The following is a 14,813-nucleotide window of genomic DNA, read 5'->3' as shown; positions in this document are numbered from 1 at the left end:
CCTAAGAGCGAGCAGGAGGGAGTTGAGCTCTCCTCCTGCTCTTCTGGCACAAGGGCACGTTGATACATCACGATTCCTGGGTCGCCGCCCATCCGAGATGAGCATTTATCTTTAGACAACATTATTGGCTAATTCAAACAACTGCTGCTATGACAGCACCCGCAGCTAAGATATATCTGGGGTGAGGAAACCTAATAAAAAAATAATGAAAAATAGAAGAAATGTATTTATTCAGTGTCATCCTCAAATTAGTTTTGGATATATCATGCACATGATTCTGAGTAAACATTGGAGTAAATGTTATAAATCAGAAGTGGTCTGTTGTGTTTAATAGGAAGCTTGTGTTCTAGCTTACATTATGAATCTGTTCGCAATTGTTTTGGAATAAACATGTTCTTCTTACCATGTACAGCACTGCAACAATGATGGTGTGCTCATGTTAGAAACACTGATATTGCATATTGCCCAGTTTGCCAAGCAAACTATTATTTTAATTTTATGGATCAAAACTTTTTTTTTTTTTTTTTGTCTAAGTAATTGTCAAATCAATTGTTTTAATAATAAAAAAAATCTGTATAAATTTTTTGTTAAAAATGATGGTAGCATTGTAAATATTAATAAAAAAAAGCATTAAAGATGCATATAGAATATAAAAGCACCTCAAATATTAGACTACAATTCATTTGAAATCATTTGTCACTATTTAAAAAAGACAAAGATCAGGTTGAATGACTTTCTGTGTCCTTTTTGCAAGTGCAAAATGTGTAATACTAAATCTATGAAGCAAATTGAATTAACAAAGCACTGTGTATGCCCTTCTGTGATTCCTGCTGTGAAAATTAACTGCAGAATCAAATGGAAGGTTTCTGCGTTCAATTAAAATCAATGTCCCTTCCCTGAAGTTGCAGCTTGCTGGCAAAGTGTCCTTGTGTCCATTAGGGTCTGATTAGTGGAGGCGTGTAATAAGCAATCCTTCCACTTGCTGCAGAAATTATGAAGCAAATGGAGCAGAAGCAGAGGAAAATGAGAAAGCCAGCTTTTCTTTTCTTCTTTCAACCATAAGTGTTTATGAGCATGTACATGCACTACACTTGCCCTCAAGACACAAAAAGCCATACAGCAGCACTCTGCTTAGTCTAAAGATGACTGCACATGAACAAGGTGGAAAAAAGTCAATAAAAACAGCTGAAAAGGTGATGCACACACATGGCAAAAATCAATTAAAATTGAGAAATTGGGTCATGTGGAAAAGTTGTAAAACATTTCAGAACCAGTCTATATCAATCCTCAATTTATACAAAAAAAAAAAAATGAAGAAGAAGACGCAAAAATATGTGTGGAAAGCTATGAAAAAAAGGGAAGAAAAATAGGAATGTGACCCCCAACTTACTCACGTTCAGAACAGCAGCACATTCTGAGATGGATGAAAACTGCAGCGCGATGAGATTTTCTGTATATGTCACAGCACATCAGATAAACCTGGAAATCTGTATATTAAAAAAAAAGTAAAACCAAATTGAGAAAAATTTGTGATTCATCATAAGATGCATAATTCTACAATTATCAACAAAAATATTTGAACAAGCATTGCAGATGACACACTTTGTTCAACAGTTTACTGGTCAGTTCATTGGATTTGATTTGTAGGTTATAATAGTATTCCGTTTAATTACAAACCCAGTATTGCTGCAACAAATCTGTCATTTCCATAAATATAATTAACTTGGGCACCAATTATGAGTGCCTAAATGCTGCTGTAATATGCTTGGAAAGCTAGAAGAAAATGGTCAAAATTTGCACTTTGATTTGCTTACTAAGTGATGCTGAACAGTGCAAAAGATTGTCTATGTTTGTCCGAGATTTTTTTGAAAGGGAAAATATTTTATTTTGTTAAGATTTGTCAAGTAGACAAGTAGCCTAATTAAAACACCAATTACAAAATAACTCGGCAAGCAGTGAAATTTCAACATTATAAGAAAGGACAATAACATAAGTAGCTGCTCATGCAGCCTTGTTTGTGTGTGTTTGCATGTGTATTTGCGTGTGTGTGTTTGTGTACGTGTGCCCAAACCAAATGTGTGCATACAAATGTACAAAATCATATGGTGACAAAAATGCAAAATGATGGGTTTTTATTTATAAAATAAGTTAAGCAACAATACTGTGAACAAAATTGCTGTTTTTCATGTCAATATCAGCAAACCTCAAATGTGATTTTATACAAGTTCAATAAAAGTATGTAATATTAAGTAGACATATGCCGATTTTCAATAATTCAATATCATGATAATGGATAAGTTGGCGGTACATTCCACTGTGGCGACCCCAAATTAATAAAGGGACCAAGCCGAAAAAAATAATAATATATTAACATGCATAATGAATATTAATATTGTGGCCATTTCATAATACTATGAATAATTATTTATTATTCAAACTTTCAGTGTTTTTAAGAATATCTAGATTGTATTTGCAGTGGTGTTCATAACTGCCACATAGCTCAAACATTAACATTAATCTGGCCTATTGCTTAAATATTTACTAAATATTATGTTATAAGTCTATTGTACAATTGCACTGTGCAATAAGGCTCCAGTAGTTAACAATAATTAAACTAACCTCACCACAAAAACTACAAAAGCTTTTGTTAATCTTGGTTGATGTTAATGTCTGAATTCCTAATACATTCAAATCAAAGTCACAATCTGTTTACAAGTCATAAACTTTATATTAAATATGGTTAACATCTAATAAAATTCAGTTGTGTTTTTAAAACTTGTAAAACATAGTAATTGTAATGAAACTAGCTTTTTCCTCACTGTTAATTTTAATGCATTAACTGACCTAATGAGACTTTATTGTAAAGTGTTACCTGTTGTACTTTAGCATCCTTCTGCATTTTAATTTGGTTGAAATGTTTACTCTGACCATGTACAGATAATAAAGAAATACTTTTTCTTTGTTATAATACCAATTAATATAGGCTTTTTTTGCAGCTTAGGTCAAAAATACAGACATAAAAGCTTCAGTAATTATTTGCAACGAAAATTTTATACTAGCAGAGGCCTATACTGTAAGAAACTGATATTTTCTACATATTGACAGATGAATGACATCTCATAACAGTTACACACTAATCTCGCGATGCAAATTAATTTGAGCTACAATAAACAGTAAATGCCAGTGTAATTGCATCTAAATGTCACCTCAGATGCAGCTTCTGTCTTCTCAGCATTGTATTTCATTGAAACTCATTTCATTTTATTATAATAACCCTTTGGTGTTTTTTTTTTTTGTAATGAAATTATTTATGAGATGTTTAAAAGTCTAGAAAGACGTATTATTTATGAAACATTCTCCATAACGTAAATAAATGCACTAGACATCAATTTATAAGGCTAAATGATATAAATGTATTAATTCAAGTCAGAACTGAAGAACACTGATAAGTAAATGGTTTCAGAAATTACAATTTGCAGTGTTTCATACAGAAGCTACTCTTAAATCTTCTCTGTGACCAAATTTGAATTCTCCACTGTGCATGCTACTGTTTCAGGCAGTGAAGCAAACTGTAGGAAAATACGAGACTAATGAATAATGCAATGAGATCTATATTCAAGTTCTTGTATAAGTTTCCTCTATGCAAACAGAAAATTAAACATTGTTTATTTAACTGCTGACCAACTGTATGTTTTCACTGTGGTTTGATTTCTTGCATTAAACTCTTAAAATATAGTGTTAAATATAAAGGTAACTATTACAACCATACACTTATGACTACAATTGCACTGACAATTGCAACTTACAATCACCAGAAGATGGCAGCATACTTCACATTTTGTTGTCCTACTCCTATGAACGAACAGTACTGTCAATTACTACTTTTGTTCTCTAGTTTATTTAGTCTTAAAAGAACACAGACTACCACTGCCTTCAATGAAGTAAAAATTGCACTGATCACATCTGATGCAAGTACATCCTGTCCTTTTTCCAGACCACATGGATACTTCACACCATAAATGTATGAAGTCTGACTCCACAACTGCTAATCTTTACCAGCTTTATTGAGGAACTGAACCTCTTCAAATCCACAATGACCACTTTTCTAATTGTAGATTATTACAATTTGTAGATTTTCAAAAGTTACAGATTTTCTTTTAGTAGATGAAAATAACTTGGGATTTCTTCCAAGGTTCTGAAAGTTTCAGCCACGGTTGCTCTCTAAAGCATGATACAGATGAGATGACCTTCAAATAATTTAAGTAATTATAAAGTCTTTAGAAACCACAGCGGATTGTAATGAATAATAAAAGAGTCGTTTTATGCTGTCCTAATGGTATACAAGCAGGTCTCTGTAAACACCCATTCCATGACATTTTTGTTGCTGCCATATATTTTTCATATAAAAGCTTGGATCATCTGGTTGGTGAAGCTTTGAAAAAAAAATGACATTGAAGATTTTCTAACATTTTTCTTAACTATTGCCCATCAAGAGTTTAAGGTGTTTGGATTGGAGAGGCTCTGACTTGATCAGGAACAAGAAATTAATCTAACAAAGAGAACATATTTAAGGATCTTTTGAACATAAAAATAAGGTTGACTGACTTTAATGATACTATTCATACAGATGATATAAAACGATGTAAACCAAAGTGGCTGTTATAACAGACAGAAAAACAACTTAATTTTATAAGCCTTTCCTGTTTTTCCTATTGTTTTTATATCATGGTTTTTCACCTTTAATGTTAGATATTATTGGCTAATATTTTGCCCTACAAGAACTTAAAGATCATTAGCTGTTCAGAAAAATATATACTCTGACAACTTCAAAAATTTAATAAAAGTTTAATCAGTAAAACAGCATAAACCTGTAAAACTGCCAATAAACGTACAGTAAATGTGCATGAAGACCACACTACTGTTTGTGCCTCCCTAGAAAACACTGATATTCAATATAATTGCCTAGGAAATTAATGCATGTAAGCAATTCTGTGCAACCTTGCCATGAAAAGGTTTTCACCAAAATAAGCAAACTGTTTCTGGGTTTTGAAGCGAGTATTTTACAGTGCTTTAGAAAGGCTCAAAAATGCATCTGTCACTTTTTTTGTCACATCCATAGCGCATGTGTACTATTTTCCTTAATTAATGTACACAACATGTTTACAGACTGATATTTTTTTCTGGTTCCATAAATCTGTGGTCAGTTACTCTGGAAAATATAAGCAAAAGTGTTAATATAACGTTAACACAATACTGTATGTGAATTTATGTATTGAGTTTTTACTGCAAATGTTACATCCATAACGCTGGAATCGCACCAGAAGCTATTTTTGTAATTGTACTCTGGATGAGAGAGATTGGTGAAATGATCAAAAAACATAAGACTGTTTTTTTTTTTTAATTAAACAACTGAATAGCAAAACTGGAGATCACAAAATACCCTGCTGAAAATGTGACAGCTTAAACTGACATTTAAATAAACCTAAACACTCTTATAGCAGCTCAGAAAAATGTCATGGTTATTTCACAGTTCTGAATATGTTCATGCAAGTATGCACTTGATTTTCATTTAATCGTTCATTTTTGCATAAAGTCTGATTTATCCATTTCAGCTGTCACTGCCTGAGGTGGAAGTTTTGCTTACATTATTTGACATATGACAAGCTGCCAAAAGCTATGTCCACAACTAGTTATTTGCATATTATTAAATGACAGCTCAAAGGATCAAATAGCTAGCTATAAAAAGCTAATCCTATTTACTGTTTAAGAAGCTGCACATATTGAATAGCCTTTAGCTTTTCTTTTCACTAGGTCTGGAAAGCATCTTTAAGGGACTGAATCTGATTAATGCAATGCAGTACAGCTGTATTAACCTCTCTGTTAGCATTCAGGATTTACAGATGATTCATTCATCACCTAGCAAATTTGTACCTGGTGTCTGTTATTTGTCAGGGAGGTCTCCAAGCCACTGTTTTGCATCCTCATCATTTTGACTAAGACCTGACATTTCAGGCTAACATATTTTAAGTTTTTTTAGGGGTGGATTTGTCAGTTTCACTAGATTTTTAAAGTGTGGTTATGATGAGGAAAATGTAAACATTTGTTTTATTCTATAAATTATGATCATATATCATACATTTTAAAACATTATCACTTAAAGCATTGTTGCCTTCAGAAAATTCTAATTTGTCAAATGTTTGCATTTTCGTGATTGAAAAATCAGGGTACACCTCCAAAAAGTTACGAAATGTTTTTCTGAAATTAACACTGGAACAGTGTTGTCTAAAAGTAAACACAACCATCTAAAAACGAGGCACTCTTTTGATTTTACACTTTTTTTTATACACTTTTACACTTTTTTCTGCAATCCACTCATAAAAAATAAAGATTTATTGCAAACAGAAAAATAATAATAAATTCATTCATTTTCTTTTCAGCTTAGTCCCTTTATTAATCTAGGGTCGCCACAGTGGCATGAACTGCCAACTCATCTGGCATTTGTTCTACGCAGCGGATGTCCTTCGAGCTGCAACCTATCTCTGGGAAACATCCATACACACTCATACATTACAGACAACTTAGCCTACCCAATTTACCTGTACCGCATGTCTCGGGGGAAACCGAAGCACCCGGTGTCCACAGAAACCCCAACTGACCGAGCCGAGGCTCGAACCAGCGACCTTCTTGCTGTGAGGTGACAGCACTATCAACTGCACCACTGCGCCGATAGTAATAATAATAATCATCATCATCCTCATCATCAATGTGTAGAATTCAATTGAAAACATTTTCAATCAGAGATCAGTGGTTTGTTTACAAATTTTACTACACGCTTACTAAAAAAAAGGGGAAAATATTATTTAAACATGAAACTTTAAAATAGAAAGAGTGATGATCCAAATGTGATCCTAAAAAAAGTGTGCTTAATTGTAATCACGGAGGGCTTAAAACATTTTTATTTTTTAAAACACTTTAACAAATTTTAATGAACAGAAAACAATTCATCTTAAAACAGGCATTTTTGGACCTGGAAGTACTGAGAAGGTCAACATCTAATGGCATTTCCAATCACATGTAGAGTCTTAAGAAAATGCCATTTGATATGGCTTGACAAGTCCTGCCCACACACTTTAGATCAGTCAGAGAGGCAAAGACTGGCCTTCATCAACAGAAAAACATTGATCATAATTAGGCACTTTAAACTGCTTTCTCTTGATGCTGTCCAGGATGTGATTCTGAAGACTTGAGAGATTCATGGAGGAGCTTTCCCAGAGGAACTCTGTGGCATGGTGAGGATTTTTTTATTTTATTTTATTTTAACTCACTATGGACACTGCAAGTGCCATTTAGCTCTGAAACTGTCATCGGGTTGACAGCATAAGATAGGCAAAGTTTTTGTTGGCACTACTAAACAGGATTTAGTGTATGGGAAATGTCATGGTGGCAACCTAGCTTAAAGTATACTAAAGTAGACTGGACATGAGTTCATTTGTCAATGTGCGCGAGCAAATACCAGTCCTTAATAGTCTTAGTTTAGTTTAGTTTAGTTTAGTTTATTTGTTTACAGGGTCAATGCACATTAATAAACATTACTGTAAAATGTGCCAGAATTAGCCAAGAATGGCTATTTTTCATCCGTAGACCCTTTACAGAATGTTAAAAAGTCACACCTAAAATAGAAGCACAACATTAAACATTAAATACACTTTCATAAGTCCTGATCTAAGGCTGATCTGAGCCTTATTTCCAAATAATTCCTTAATCATTAAAGGATCTTTCACAGTTATGAACATGTGAATTTATGAACATGTGAATTGTTATTAATACCATGGTATAAGAAATCCATTATTTAAAAAGTCAAGAGGAAATAATGGCCCTGAAAAAGCACATCAATCGTTGATCTTGGAGAGATTCCATTCTCGGTTCTCAGCGGGTCAGAGCGTTGTCCCCAGAAACAACAGTGACAGAGGCCAGAGCTTTTGAGGCTGCTATCAGTGAGACATCCTCTCATGTGGACCTCGCAACCCCAAATTGAGACATGTCAACAGCGGAGCACTTTATTTAACTTCTGTGGGAAGTGGGAGGCGATGATGTCTTCTCAGAGATCATTAAAGCAAAGGATTGTTATTTATCTTTGACTGTCATGTTCTGCTTTTATGTTTGATACCTCAAAGCAGGCTGAATGAAATCAAATTAATATAATCACATTCAGGAACAATGGACACTCAAAAATGTGGCGGTATTAGGCTTGGGCGGTATTACGGTATTATGGTATACCGCTGGATCTAAAAATAGCAACGGTGTCAGTTTCAATACCGTTATACCGTCATAAAATATTAAAAATCCTTTATTTAATGCCTACAAAAACGTATGCGTGATTGTCATTACGGAACAGTGTGGAGAAGAGAGAGAGAGAGGGAGAGGGAGAGGGAGAGTTGAGGTGAGGTGACGAGTCGCGATCCAAAGTGACCTGCAGTTTGGCAGTATTTCCGGTTACGACTGGACAGAAGGGAGACATGGTAAATATGAACTAGAGGTCTGCATTAGAGCTGAAGATCTTTGCCTGAACCCGGCGAGACCCGAAAAAATCCAAATCCCTGCATTAAAATCCATCCCTGCAAAGGTGAAGCAAATGATGACAAAGAAATAAAAAAGAAAATTTTGATGGCGGTCGAGCCAGTCACTAGCTCAGAAGGAACGGTCATTCTAGCCTCCAAGGTATTTCAGCGGTCACTCATACACTGCGTATTACGGTAGAGCACAAACCGCAAGCTAACAGGTAAAAAGAGGAGGAGACTCGCTACATTGAAACTGCTGTCATGGAAAATTAAATGGATGTTCCTGGCTGGTAGAAGATGAACAAACAATCCTGCCCAAAACTTGCAAAATTAGCCAGATCAGAACTCGGCCTGTAGCGGCAGGAAAGGGTGTTTAGTGCTGCTGGACCCCGTGAGAGCAGGACTGCACTAAAGCCAGAGGATTTAATAATGTTCCTCCACAAAAACACGTAGCTTAATCTTGGTGAGTAAAGGGTTTTTAAATTATAAATGAATATTAATTAAACCATATAATAACCATACAGGCTAATGTTGGCATTATTCTTTTAAGATTCAACTTCACCGTCGCCTTAATGCCAGATTGTGAAGAGAAGTGGCGAAACAAATCTTGCAGAGCCTTTATCTTAATTTAGTTATTGCCAAAATACCCGTCATAATTTAGAATTTATTTTAATTTGATTTGTTAAGCAAGACTTCTTTTCATTGTTGTCCAATTTAATGGCTAAGGGTATGTACCTAAGTTAGGCCTATTTAGAGTGCTGAGATGTTACGATGTTACGTAGGACTTATTTAATTTCTTTGTTCCAACTTCCAATATAGTCTACGTTTGTTACGAATTAATTATGTTAAAACATATAAATGAGTCAATCTTCAAAAAAATGCAATAGAGCTGTGTGCATGAGCACATTTGTATAATGTCGGGCTATAAACGGGTTCGGGCTTTATAAAGCTGTCAATCAAAATGTACCTGTCGGACTCTGGCACCATCGTGCCTAAATTTTTGGCTCGATTACAGCTCTCTGCATTCCCGCTGCTGTACCACGGGAGCTGACCAGATTTCTTACGTGGGGGAGAGAAATTTCAGAAATTTCTGAATAAATCGCGGAAGCGATGTGTGTGTGTGTTTGTGTAAGAGAGAGAGAGAGAGAGAGAGAGAGAGAGAGAGAGAGAGAGAGACAGAGAGCGGTGCTGTTAGTCGCTTGGCGCACTCTCTCTCTCTCTTTCTCTCTCTCTCTCTGTTTGTGTGTGTGTGTGTGTGTGTGTGTCTGCGTGCGAATGAGAGGAGTGTCCCGCACAGAAGAATACAAACAAGACAAACAAGTGACCGCGAGCCTAAGGTCGCAAATAAGGTATTCAGTTTCTGAATGGTTTAGGCTCAAGCCAGCAGTTTGGTGACGCTGTCTGAGCCTTACGTCATATTTTTTTTATTACGCACGGTAATACCGGGGTAAAATATGGAGGCGGTTTGACGGTATTGAAATTTGGATACCGCTTTCCAGATTCAGATTTTCTGTAATATACTTATGATATATACTATAAAACATAATATTCGTAAGAACTGTAACTGACAGCATACAGTATATATAGTACACAAAAATATACTCATTGCATTTTCTAAAAATAAACTATTCAAAATAAATGTTTTACTTAAATAAAAATGATCAAATTAGTCATCATTAAAATAAACAACGGGGCGACAGTGACGCAGTAGGTAGTGCTGTCGCCTCACAGCAAGAAGGTTGCTGGGTTGCTGTATTGAGCCTCGGCTCAATTGGCGTTTCGGTGTGGAGTTTGCATGTTCTCCCTGCGGTCGCGTAGGTTTCCTCTGGGTGCTCCTGTTTCCCTTACAGTCCAAAAGACATGCGGTACAGGTAAATTGGGTAGGCTAAAATGTCCATAGCGTATGAGTGTGTGTGTGAATGAGTGTGTGTGGATGTTTCCCAGAGATGGGTTGCGGCTGAAAGGGCATCTGCTGTGTAAAAACGTGCTGGATTAGTTGGCGGTTCATTTTGCTGTGGCGACCCCAGATTAATAAAAGGACTAAGCCGACAAGAAAATGAATGAATGAATGAAAATAAACAACAGTTTGACAGCAAATACTACTGTTGGGAAAATTAATCGAGCTTACTAAAAAATATTGGGTAGCATATCTCTAAAATCACACTTACAGTTTTCTGTTGCATATGTCTGCAGTGAGATTGGCTTTTAGATCAATATAGTGTAAAAATGTACATAGCTTATTATTGTTATTGACATAAATTTTATTGCGATTCGATATGACATCGTTTATCGGCCCAGCCCTATGTATAACTATTATGCACTATAGAGGTCTGTTGGAGCAATTCAAATAAAAATGCTTGGCTTGAGTAAAAGATTAAAAATATGTTTAAGACATTTTTAAAAGTGTCTTTAATTGTTTATTTTATTAAAATATGCAACTAGTTAAAGTGTTTATGTAATAATTTATTAAGGTTTATGCTTAAAATATTTTTTCTCGTAGGGCACAAGTTCAGGGTTATAAAGTACAACAGTTTAAAATATTATGAAAAAGCGCACTGGCAAGAGTGACCTATTCAGAGCTCATAATCCATTATATAGTATAAATACAATCAGTTAATAAAGCAAAAAATAAATAAAAATAAATAAATTACAATGCCCAAATGTGCCTAAATTTATATGCATCATAACATACAGCAAATTACATAAGACTGACATTTTCTTTGACACTTCCTATTTGTTTTAGATAAGAGATCTTCAACCAGGTTCTATAGCACTGGCTGAGAAATAGAAGATCTAATTAATTTGATATACTACAAGATAAAGTAATAATAACAACTTAAATTTTATGATATACATTTTATATATATAATATAAAGTTAAACAGCAAATGTGTGTCTCTATTTGAACTGCTCAATCTAGATCAAATATAAAAGTTAAAACACATTTGTAAAAACTATTTTCTAACAAAAGACTCCACATGAGGTAGAGTAAACGGTGAGGTAATTTTCATTTTGGGTGAACTTTAAAGGTCAGTGGAACAGCATTTAAAGAGTACATTAGTCTTTATGACTGGAAAAAAATACACAAAAGACTTAAATCTCAGAAGCAGGATACTGTACTCAAACAAACTGACATATCTCTTGAGAAACAATCAGACCCTCTGAAAGTAAGAACAGTCGTGGTAGGTCATGAGAGTGGTATGACTCCCCAAAGGGTCCTTGAGGAAGCCTCTCCAAATGGCTGGAGAGAAATGGCATTCCTGTTTTTTTCCTACCAGACTGTACCCTAGTCACACACATACAAAAAGGTTGAATTCCACAACAGAGCGGGAATGTCTGGAGTTTTGTGTGAGTATAAGAGTTTTTCAATCTTTTAAATCTACAGACATCCAAATATGACTATCCTTAAACAAAGGATCCTAAAATATTATATATTTTTTTTATAAAGATCTAATATATACAAATACTACAAATATAGGTCTGTAATTTGCTGTACTCATAACCTGAAGACAAAATAGTCTTTAAATAAATATTGACATCTTTTGTTTAATACTGTAAATCTGCTTGCTTTACACAAATCTACATTATAGTGCAATTTATGTAAACATAACATGACTTGAGTGATGAATTGCTAATCGTGTGCTATCATCAACTTTGTTATATGTCAGATGCTAAAAGTAAGAGACAATCAACTGAATTCAATGCTTTTTAAGGATTTTAAATGCACAACACATCACAAATAAGATGACAATATAATAGCTTAAAGCTACAAGTGTTAGCTACCGCTATTTAAAAAATGTTGGTTGGTTGTAGGGCTGCACAATATTGGATATCTGACAATATTTTGTTTTATTGCAATATACAATGCAATATCGATATAATTTCTCCAGATGATTTGAATGATGATGAGGATTTGAATTTGAAAAGATTTATTAATTTATAAAGACTGAGATGATCAAGGTTCTTTCTATGCAGTGGATCTGCATGAATTAGAATAAATTAGAATAAATAAATAAATAAATAAACATTAGTTTATGGTTTTCTAGGGAGTCTAACAGAATTCAAATACAGAAATTACACAATCAAATGTAAAATAACATTATTGTATAAACAATTGTAACAAAATAACATTGTTTAATATATATATTTTTTAATCTTTAATAAATAATTGAATCATGCAATGCGACTATTGCAGATACTCACATTGCAATATTGATGTTCAAACAATATATTGTTCAGCCCCAGTTGGTTGGTTGATCATCGTTGGCTCCCTAGTGAACCACTGTTCCATGTTCTTAGGATTGCAAAGAGTTTCTGATAACTGTTACTGAGATTCTATGGCTACTGATATTTAAAAAGTAGCGCATTTATTTTAAACTGTGATCAAAACTGACTAGAACTAGGGCTGTGAAAGTCACTGGGACAACCGCGTCACCGCAATGGTCAATTGCCACTACGGTTGTCCATGCCATCCATGTCAGTAGGTATATGAAGTCATACACTCTAAAACACAAATTTCTGTTACGTTGCCAAGTATTACATTTCCGTACTATAACGTTAGGCACGATTCAACAAATTCAAGTCCAGCCATGAATCTCGTTGTAATGTAATGTGTCTTTATATAGCACATTTATAGTGTATGGCCATACATCCAAAGCACTTCACAATCATGAGGGGGGTCTCTTCACACCACAACCAGTGTGGAGCATCTGGTTTGTAGCATGGACGATACAATGGTAGCTACAGAACAACGGCGCCAGTGCGCTCAACACACAACAGCTATAGGTGGCATGACTAGACAGTGATAGAGCCAATAAGGTGGATGGGGATGATTGGGAGGCCATGATCGTAAAGGCCGACTGAGGGCGTACTCACACTATGTACAGTTGCCTTGAACCGGGGCAAAGCATGCTAGTCCCCATCCCGTTTCATTAACAATCATAAAGTCCTCATGCTGCAGAAATTAGGTGCAGTAAGGGGGTTAGCGTCTTTAATAATCTATGATACTTTGTGTTTATTAAACAGCAAGAATGATTAATAAATCCATTTGAAACAGTCCCGTAAAAGTCACGTCTCGTCTTCAGTTTTGAACTCTGGCGCGCTTTGCACTCACACTATAAGCGTACAGCGCATGAACCCAAGTGAACCTCTTTCAACTGGGCCAGGGCCGACCAAGTGAACCGTGCCTGCGCCTGATTCAGAGTACTCACCCTTCTCAAACAATCCGTCGAAACAATAAATAAAAAAAAAAAAGCTATTAGTAGGGTTTTTGTTTTAAAGAGTTAAAGTTATTTAATATTTAACTACATTATTTATAGGCTGTATTGTGTTGTTTCATTAACGAAAGTTTAAACACGTACGTTTGAACAGATATTTTAGCATAATTCTTTGGTCTTTGTTATTTCTTAATTTGTACATAAAACGTAAATTAACTTAGGTAGGCTACTTGGGTAAGTACAGAGGCATAATTTGCAGGTGGTACGGGAGGAAAATTTTTGCCAGTGAATATTGTTCTTACCACTTTAAAAAATAAATAAATAAATAAAACACCTTATGAAAAGGGTGCAATAAAAGAAAAGCATGCTCTTAATCCTTCCTCATAATCGTACATGCAACAAACCTATATAGTGCCGACTAATTACAAACTCTAAAACGTAAGGTCTAAAGCAAGAGGAGTTGGTTGTTAATATTAATGCTCATAAATACAAACTGTGTTCGTGTGATAAACGCCGTCACAGTGTTGTGTCTGCGATCTTTTCTCGTTGAAGAACAGATAATTTATGTTATTGCCATCTCCCCATAGCCAGGTTTTCATCCACAGTTTCCTTTAGTATCGCTATAGTAGGCCCGACGCCAGGATGTCAGAACAACTGAGGGGGCATTTAAATCTCATGGGGGGCACTTGACCTCGGCCCAGGTAAAAAGAATTGCGTTAAATTAATACTAAAACACTGTGTACGGACAAAGCTGTTAATGTGCGTATGCAGTAAAAAAAATCTGTTGTATGAAACACTGTGTGCGCGGAATCCCACGCGTATTGTCTTTGTACATCCGAATTAACGTGTAATTAAATGCAACAAGCACAGGCGCAAAACTCCTCCCTGCCTTCTCGCCCATATAAATATGGTAAGGACTCCACTTTGGAAAATACTAATGAAAAAGCAATGACAAAAGCAAGCAAGAAGAGAAACTTCACAGAATGTGAATTGGAGGTGCTCCTATCGGAGGCAGACCGTGGAAAAATGATGTCATTTGC

General features: G+C 35.1%; 1 protein-coding gene across 6 annotated transcripts in view; it reads right to left on the bottom strand.

Annotated features, from left to right (window-relative positions):
- tenm3 (teneurin transmembrane protein 3) overlaps window positions 1–14,813 on the bottom strand; it is a 971,756-nt gene that overhangs the window by 844,497 nt on the left and 112,446 nt on the right. For 5 of the 6 annotated variants that reach the window (XM_087235111.1, XM_087235110.2, XM_087235109.2 and 2 more), the window contains one exon: window positions 1,395–1,487. The gene's annotated coding sequence lies outside the window, so the exon portion shown is untranslated. Of the gene's footprint in view, window positions 1–1,390; window positions 1,488–14,813 lie in introns of all 6 variants that reach the window. The other variant, XM_087235107.2, reaches the window with a different exon arrangement.

Source organism: Danio rerio, chromosome 1 (assembly GCF_052040795.2).
Source record: "Danio rerio strain M-AB ecotype USA chromosome 1, GRCz13ab, whole genome shotgun sequence".
NCBI classification, from domain to species: Eukaryota; Metazoa; Chordata; class Actinopteri; order Cypriniformes; family Danionidae; genus Danio; species Danio rerio.
Note: the sequence above shows the minus strand (reverse complement) of the source record. Positions and strands in the feature narration are given on the sequence as shown.